Source organism: Lathyrus oleraceus, chromosome 1 (genome assembly GCF_024323335.1).
Source record: "Lathyrus oleraceus cultivar Zhongwan6 chromosome 1, CAAS_Psat_ZW6_1.0, whole genome shotgun sequence".
Classification (NCBI taxonomy): domain Eukaryota; kingdom Viridiplantae; phylum Streptophyta; class Magnoliopsida; order Fabales; family Fabaceae; genus Lathyrus; species Lathyrus oleraceus.
The window spans coordinates 323,414,686-323,423,949 of record NC_066579.1 but is presented as its reverse complement, the minus strand read 5'-3'; positions in this window follow the sequence as shown (position 1 = coordinate 323,423,949).

Genomic DNA, 9,264 nt, shown 5'->3' with positions numbered 1-9,264 from the left:
CCACTTGAATGAAGTAGGTTGAATTACAATCATGACTTGTGCATGGAATCGTTTGCTCTTTTGCTCAAAACTATGGGCCCATAAAACCCAAAATGTAGTCATGTTTATGAGTAATACATTATCTCATGTCTTCTCTTTTATGTTTTTATTTTACGCTAATTTTGTTGATTCATTAACTAATTAATATTGTTGACTGTATGTGATCAACTAAGATGAATGACTGAAATTGCACATCACTATCAAGCAATTGGAGAGGATCTAATCGAAAATCTATGATTTCATTACTAAAACAAACATATTTTTCTAAGTTTTCAATAGATATACATTTGAAATGAGTAAAATTTAGTGATTTTCTTAATATTTTTTAGATAAGTTAGGTTTCGAGGTTTTATAAGAGCTAGATCTAACATGGTAACAATGGAATTTGAACTCACACCCTTGAAGAGTATGAGCCAATATTTTATCAGTGGAATCAATCTTAGTCAATAATGGAAGAATTTTCATACTTTTGAATTTGAACTAATGCAAGGGTGCGAAAAGTAACATCTTTGTATGCTTAAGACCTGATCATTACTCAACTTGGGCCTCACTTGTCTTGGGTACAAAATTCATTGAAAACACATTCGTTTGTGTAAAATAAATTGTACATATTCTCTCAACCACAACATAATTATTCTCTTCTTGCTCAACAATATAAACATAATGATTCCTCATTTATCTTGATAGAATATCTTGAAACTCTAGCTAGTTAAATGAAGCTCTTTTATGTTTTTTTCTTTCTCTTTTTGGTGAATAATTGTTATCAAAACTTTGTTTGCTTTGTTTTCATTTTTATTCCATGAATGTATATATGATGCTAAATTTTAGAGCAAGAGATCATACTGAAACCATCCACTAATATTTTGATTTTTTTTTTGGGAAATTTGGTTTCTCTTTCATGTTTCTTAGGATTTTTATGTTAGATAAAATTAAATATTCATCCAGGCTTCAGTTGTGTATCATGAGTGTTATCAGAACTTACTATTTTTCTGTCCAAAAATTATAGTTGAGAGGATTTATTATAGTTTAATCCAAAATTATAGTTGAAAGGGTTTGTAATTTTTCCGTGCAAAAATTATTGTTGAAAGAGTTTGTAATTTTTCTCTTCAAAATTATAATTTGGATGGTTTACAATTTTCTCCTTGTAAAAATTACAAATCTATGAGAGATTTTGTAATGTTTTGCTTGTAAAAATTACAAGTTGAATAATAAATTGTGAGATTTAGTTTTGAACTTATTTTGCTTCTATTTCTTCTTTTGTGGGTATGATTCCATGTGTGGAGATATTTGTTTGTTGCTTTCCCAACTGATATTAGAGTAAAGGTTTCGATCAAGGGAAAAAGAAAGAAAAACAAATATTTTAATCAAGGGAGGAATAAAGAGTAAGCAAAAGTTCTAATCAAGGGAGGAAGAAGATAAGACAAAAAGATTAAACACTATTGTTTTACAAATGTGGTTGATCAAAGTGAATTTGAATATGAATTTGGGGACAAAATGTGAGACTTTGGATGAAGGGGAAATCATTGTGATACAATTGTGAGTTGGAAGCCTCACATTGCTTGAAAAAGTGGATGTTGAGCACCTTATAAGTGAGTTGAGTCATATACCTAATTCCTTAAGATTTTGGATGAATATGTGGTGTTTATCTAACTTGTGTGATTGTTCTTTAACCCAATATGGATGCTCCCATCATGCCCCATCAGTGGTATCAGAGTCAATGGTTCAAGTAAGATATTGACTTCTTGTATTGAAAGTATTCCTAACAAAGTGGTGGCCATGGAGCGTGTCCAATGAAAGTGCTCGTTATGTGGAATGGATGTCAACAATAGTACAACTGTATGTGGATGAAAGTGAGGGGGAGTATAATGGAAGGGATCTGTAGTGTTATATTTTTACTAGACCCCAAGAGGGGACAACTCACGTAGGGGCGAGGAAGTACAATATATGGGCGTGGGGCGAGTCAACCAACATAGCTCCTAAGAGCTCTAAATGGGCCATGAGGTCACCCATAATGGGTCAAGAGGCCGTTCAGATGTATCAATACAACCCTCCCGATTAGACTCTCATTGTCCTAATCGCCCAGTAAACGTGGGTGCTGACATGGTCCCATAATAACCACCTATATGTTATATAGTTTTTATATAGATTTTCCCATAAATTAATGGCATTAACATTCATATGCATGTATAGTACAATAAGTATACCCATGTCCTATTTATATATTAATTTATTATCATGATTGAATGAGCTAACCAACAAACGAACTCGACGAGTTAATTTGGTGAACAAGGTTGGCCACATGGCATACTTATAAATATATTTGGTGAATCATATCTATGAAGGATAAACTGAATTGTTATGCAAAAGGTTAAAAGGCATCATGAGCATCAAAATACAAGCCGACGAAACCGACCAGGAAAGTATGGATTTACCAAGTGAGATCGCCAACAAGTTTAGGATATTGGACAAATGCAAATTTATGATTTAGTTGATTATTTATGTTGTTGGATAAGGTGAGTTGTTGTCTCTGCTGTTTATAACTAGTTTAAGATCTCCTTTAGTGTGTTGATAATAATGGGATGCCTCTATCTTCCCTACGTGGGTAGGGTTTTTAATGAGGCACCCCCTCATTGTCTTATTTCAGGTTTTTGAAGGGTCAAGTACCAAGAAGAACTGGTAAAACCTTGAAGTAAATGTTGGACTTTCACGGGAAGATCCTTGCCGCCCAACGAGGCGAATACAAATGCTTGATCTTCATTGAAGGATAATTGTTGTTCTACGAGGCAATTATATACTGAACTTTCACAGGAATATCCTTGCTATCGTACATGGTCATTATATTGTTGGACTTGTGCGGGAAGATCCTTTCCGCTTATAAAGGCAATACATGAACATAGAAATCTCGCCCAGGAATCACGATAAAAGTCTTGCCTAAAAGACTTAGTCTTGAGTCTTATCTAAGAGCTTGATAGAAGTCCCGTCCAAGAGGGTCAATGCCTCATCTGAAGGACTAATAGTCTCATTGACCAGGCTACATATTACTTCGTCGTTGGGACTTAGATTTATCAGGATAATTAAACTATCGCTTGAGAGACCTAGTGTTTTATCGGATGCGATCAAACATAGGAATCATGCCCAAGGCATGCGAAAAAACTCTTGCCTAAGAAACTTAATCTTAAGTCTTTCCTGAGGACTTGATAAAAGTCACTCCCAAGATGTTTAATTCCTTTCCTAAATAACTTATAGTCTCATTGGCTAGGTTGCGTATTACTTTTCCTGAGGCACCTAGAATTCCCAAACTATTGAAATTTTCTGCCTGGGGGACTTAGAGTTTCAACGGGCGGGACGAAGACATATAAATCTCACCCAAAAGTTGAAGGTGAGAAAAACAAGAAAGGGGGGGTTTGAATTGTTTGAAAAATAAGCGCTTTTGCAAAATGAAATCACACAAAGATTTTATACTGGTTCGCTTATAACACAAAGCTACTCCAGTCCACCCGGCCAAGGTGATTTCGCCTTCAACAAGGACTTAATCCACTAATCTTGAAAGATTACAAACAACCCCTAAGAGAGAAGAAAATCTCTTAGTCCTCTCAAGTCTACAGACTACAAAGAGTCACTTGAGGAAATCAAATAAAAATAAGATACAAGATGTGTAATCTAGTGTGCTTCTAAGAAAGCAAATATTACAAACTTAAGAACAAATTTTTTCACTTGATAAGCAAAAGCTTAGTGAAAATCTTTGAAGAACAAAGATGTTTTTCTTGAGCGTGATATGATTTCAGTATAGTTTTGGCTAGTGATTTCTTCGTATTTACTGAATGAGATTTCTTCTCTATTTATAGGAGTTGAAGTAGAGTTGAAGTAGCGTTGAGTCTGTTGGATATTGAGATGTAGTTACGCCATTCCATTAATAGCTTCTGCAGTAGACTTTTTCACTTAGAAGTGACTACTTACCACAATTAGTAACTTCTCTCTTGGAAGTGGAGATTAACGTCTCTTTTCTGATTGAGGAAATCCATTTGCAGAACTTTAACTTGGTTTAAACGTTACTTCATCATGATTAACAATTCTGATTAGAGTCTTTGTGTATCTGGAGAAACTTGCTTCTGATGTTATTTCTTGAATGTTCAGAAAGCGCTGATAACTTCAGAGTTTACAGAAGGCATTTGTTCAGAGTCAGAGCTTCTAGACTTTACTTCATGTTCAGATGCTTCTGATACTTGAGATTTTGCATCTGATCTTGTTTTGCATCTGATGACATCATCAGATTTATTTCTTCTTTCTTTAGAACCCTGCACACTTAGAAACTTTTCGTTAGGGTGCCACTTTTGGTTTCATCCTTTGTTATCATCAAAATCATGGAATCTATTGTAGAACTATTTTTGTTCTTACAATCTCCCCCTTTTTGATGATGACAAAACAAATAAAATTATCAGATGAAACATGAAAAATATTAGATCAGATAGACAAAAGCTCCCCCTGAATTAGTACTAGGGAGTTCAGAAGTTCTTACCAGAGCTTTCCAAGCAATAAGATTTCTGAAAATTTTCTGCAAATGCTTAACTTTAGAGTTATTTAATCAGAGCTATTATTTAATCAGAGCTATTTATATCAGAACTATTTCTACAATTGTTGCAGAATGCTTAAGGTTTTAGACATAATTTTCATCAGAGCTATTTAATAATTTCTCCCCCTTTTTGGCATAATCAAAAAGGCATAAAACATAAAAAGAATAATAGAGAGAAAAACACTTCATTAAAAAAGCACAAAGGCAAACAGCAGTCAAAAACAACAGATTCAAAGAAATATCAGAGCTAAAAAAGAAAAAACAGAAGCAAAAACACTAGGCAAACAAAAGAAATCCTAAGTGCCTAAGGGTTTGGAGGAGGAGGAAGTCTCTGTAGTAGCATGGCAAACATATTCTGGAGGTTTTCATTCAGAGCGTCTTGCTTGTCCATCCTTGCCCGGAGCTCACTCTGATCTTGCTTGATCTCTTTCTGATCTTGCTTGATCTCCTTCAGAGTGTTGAGAATCAGAGGGATCGCAGAGGAAGACTCCCCCTGAATCAGAGCCTGCTGAGTTTCAGCTTCAGCAGCAGCTTGGGCTTCTGCATCTGCCTTAGCCTTGGCTTCTGCTTCCTGAATTCTCAGAAGTTCTGCTTCTTTTGCCAGGCGTTCTTCTTCCAATCTCTTAGCTTCTTCTTCAGCTTCCTTAGCTAATCTTTCTTCTTCCAATCTCTTAGCCTCAGCTTCTCTAGCCAGTCTTTCCTGGAGTCTTTCCTCAGAGTCTCTGATGTAGCCATTTCTGACTTGTTCAGAGATACTCTTCAGCCTATAAGACTCAGAGGTCATCCAACTAATAACTCTGTTCCAGTGTGTCCTAACAGATTTAGGATCATCACTGACTTCAGAATTTTTAGCCAGAGACTTGATCTTCTGGACTGAGGATTCTGCAACCTGTATAATGGCCTCCTCAAGGGTAGGTATGATAATTTTAGGTTCAGGTTCAGGTGAATGAGGTGGAGAGTTTTGAGGGCTGAGATTTAGAGGTTGAGGTTCAGTTTCTGGTTCTGGCTGGGGTTCAGATTCTGCTTCTGGTTGAAGTTCAGAATCTGGGTCTGGTTGAAGACTGGGGGATGAAGCATAGAGTGGGTTTACATCTAATGGGTCAGAGTCTGGGCTAGGTACAGCGGGAATTAATGGTGGAGTGATATAAGGTTCAGATGGGCGAATTACAGATGGTTGAGTTTCAGAGGGTGTGGTGGTTGTTTGTGGTGGAAGGGAAGTTTGATTTTCAGAGGTGATGGTGGTTGTTTGTTGTGGAATGGAAGTTCGGAGGGGAGAGGTTACTTCAGTTTGTGTTTGAGTTTGTGGGGCGAAATTTTTAGCATAAATTTCAGCTATTGTTGGGGAGTTTGGGTCAGAGTGTTCTTGATCAGAGGACTCATGATCAGAGAACTCTTGGTCAGAAGAAGGGGAAAGGTAAGGGGGTGACTCATACTCAGAGGATGATGAAGAACTGTGGTGATATAGTTGATTTGGGTCAGAGGTTGTTGTAAAAGTACGGGCAATTTTTAGAACAGGTGGAGGTTGAGAGGTTCTAATGGTAGAAGGTGGTATTTCAGCGGTGGTATATATTGGTTGAGAGGAGAGAGGGTTAGAGGAAGCCATTACAGATTCAGAAGAGACAGGAGGAATGGACTTACCAGAGGAGACATTCAGAGGTGCTGAAGCTTTGGTGCCAGAGGTTTCTCCAATTCTGGCTTTCTTTGCCTTCCTTGCTTCCTCAGCTATCTTCTTCTCAGAAAGGCCTCTTTTGTATCTGACCAGATCTTCTACAGAGTCCAGACAGTCTTCTAGGCGAAAATCAGAGATATCAATGCCTTCATCCAGACGATCCTGAAGGTAGATAGCAATGGCATCTCTGGGTTCATTCTTGAAGAACCTTTCAAGGCCATGAGGCATCTTCCTCTGATCCTTCAGAGCTTCCCAGGTCACATTCATAGTGGGCTTGACTCTGATGTCCTTGATGATTCCCATACTCCTCAGATTTCTGGCATTCAGAGGCTTTCCAACGTCAATTGCCAGATCATCCATGCATCTGGTCTTCTCCAGAGCATCTACCAGCCCATGCTCAATGAAGATGTCAGAGAGCAATCTTCCCAGAGGAATGTAGGATCTGGGCTTCATATTGTTCCTTGTTTCTCTGACTGAATCCCTCAGATATCTGAAGAGAAGAACAGGGAGGTTGATTGGAATACCCTTCTGAATACAGTAGAGGATGCACTTCTGATCAGCATTTATATAATCTGAAGAGTTGGAGGCTGGACGATGATGGATTGTTCCCAGGATAATCTTCAGCCAAACTCGGAGGTTCTGATGAAGCTCCTTGTTCTTAGATGGGTTTCCTTCAACATTTGCCTTGAAGATTGTAGGGTTAATGACTTCTGTGATGCGCTTGGACCTTGGAGGAATGTTGTAAATCCTTTTACCTCCAGCTTTCTCCATATTCAGCAGAGAAGCAATAGACGCTTCTGTGATAATGATCTTCACTCCCAGAACAAAAGAAACGATGAACTCATCATCAGCATCTGCACATCTCCAGAATTCTTTCACCAGAAGAGGATAGATTGGACCATACAATCTGTTGAAGTAGGTTTCCCAACCTTGCTTGCGAAGATCTTCAGTTAAATCAACGCCATTTCTTTTCAAATTTTCAAAATCCACAAGCGATTCACACAGTACATCCAAACCTTCAAAGGGAGTAGAAAGATGAATGTGTTGTTCACGTTCCAAAATATGAGGTTCTTTGTAAACTGGGGTCGTGGTAACATCTACAACCATGGGTGTTTGAGTGTTTGAGGTTTGGGGGTTAGAAGCAGCTTCCATTTGTTGGGAGAAGTTAAAAACAGCTTGTTCTTGAGGATTCATGATGAAGATTGATGAAGAAGATGAAGAACTGAGAAGGTTGCAGAGAAAACTTCGAGAGAGGGTTTAGGGTTTAAGAGTGAGTGAGAGTGATAAGTGTGTGAAATGTGAGAAAAGTGTTTATATACTAAGGGTAAAAACACATGCAAAACGACACACATACCAGCGTTAGCACAAAAACCAAAATAGCACGTTTGGGGGAAAAATGATTACAGCTCATTAATGAATGTCTAATCCCAACAGTAAGCACACTGCTCAAGGAGATTTCAAGCGTTCTGACCTTTGATTTCTTTTGACAGCTGTCTAGAAGTTCTAGGGTTAGACGCATGTTCCCCACGTGTTGATGTTTCTGATCTTCAGGAATACCAAAGGATTTCTGAAGATTTCTAACTCAGATATCTTCTTAACTTGGTAGAAGTATCAGAGTCAGAGGCAGAAGTATATTTGTTTTTATCAGAGTCTCATTTTACATGTTCAGAGCCAAATTTTACTCAGGACAATTTTTAATGTTCAGATTTTCTAAGATGAAACGAAATCTATCTTCAGCTAGAGGCTTAGTAAAGATATCTGCCCATTGATGTTCTGTATCAATGAACTTCAGCGTTACTATCCCTTTCTGAACATAGTCTCTAATAAAATGATGTTTTATTTCTATGTGTTTGGCTCTGGAATGCAAAATGGGATTCTTACTCAAACAAATAGCAGCAGTATTATCACAAAGGATAGGAATGTTACTCTCAAAGATTTGTAGATCTTCTAGCTGATGTTTCATCCAGAGCATCTGAGTTGTGCATAGTGACGCTGAGATATATTCTGCTTCTGCAGTTGATAGAGCAATTGTTGACTGTCTTTTGCTAGCCCAGGAGATTAAGTTGTTTCCCAGAAGCTGGCAATTTCCAGATGTGCTTTTACGTTCTATTCTATCTCCTGCATAATCTGCATCACAATAACCAGAAAGCCTATACTCTGATGTTTTCTCATACATCAGGCCCAGGTTAGAGGTTCCTTTCAGATACTTAAGAATTCTCTTAACAGCTGTTAAATGAGATTCTCTAGGATCTGATTGGAATCTGGCACAAAGACAGACGCTAAAGAGAATATCAGGACGAGTAGCAGTCAGATAGAGAAGAGAGCCTATCATACCTCGATAGAGCTTCTGACAAACCTTGTTGCTTACCTCTTCCTTTTCCAGAATGCAAGTTGGATGCATGGGAGTCTTTGCAGAATTGCATTCAGACATATCAAACTTCTTTAGAACGTCTTTAATGTACTTGCTTTGATGAATGTACGTGACTTCTGGAGTTTGATTGATTTGAATTCCCAGAAAGAACTTTAGTTCTTGCATTAGACTCATTTCAAATTCTGCCTGCATTAACTTAGAAAATTCTTGGCAAACAGAGATATTAGCAGAACCAAAAATAATGTCATCAACATAAATTTGGCATATCATGAGATCATTTTTATGATTTTTACAGAAGAGTGTAGAATCAACTTTCCCTCTGATAAAATTTTGTTCCAGAAGAAAATTACTTAAGCGTTCATACCAAGCTCTGGGAGCTTGTTTAAGTCCATATAAGGATTTCTTAAGTTTGAAAACATGTTCTGGAAAATTTGAGTTTTCAAAACCAGGAGGTTGATTTACATACACTTCTTCTGAAATATAACCATTAAGAAATGCACTCTTGACATCCATTTGATATAATTTGATAGAATGATTAATAGCAAAAGATACAAGAAGACGAATAGACTCTAACCTTGCGACTGGAGCAAAAGTTTCATTATAATCAATACCTTC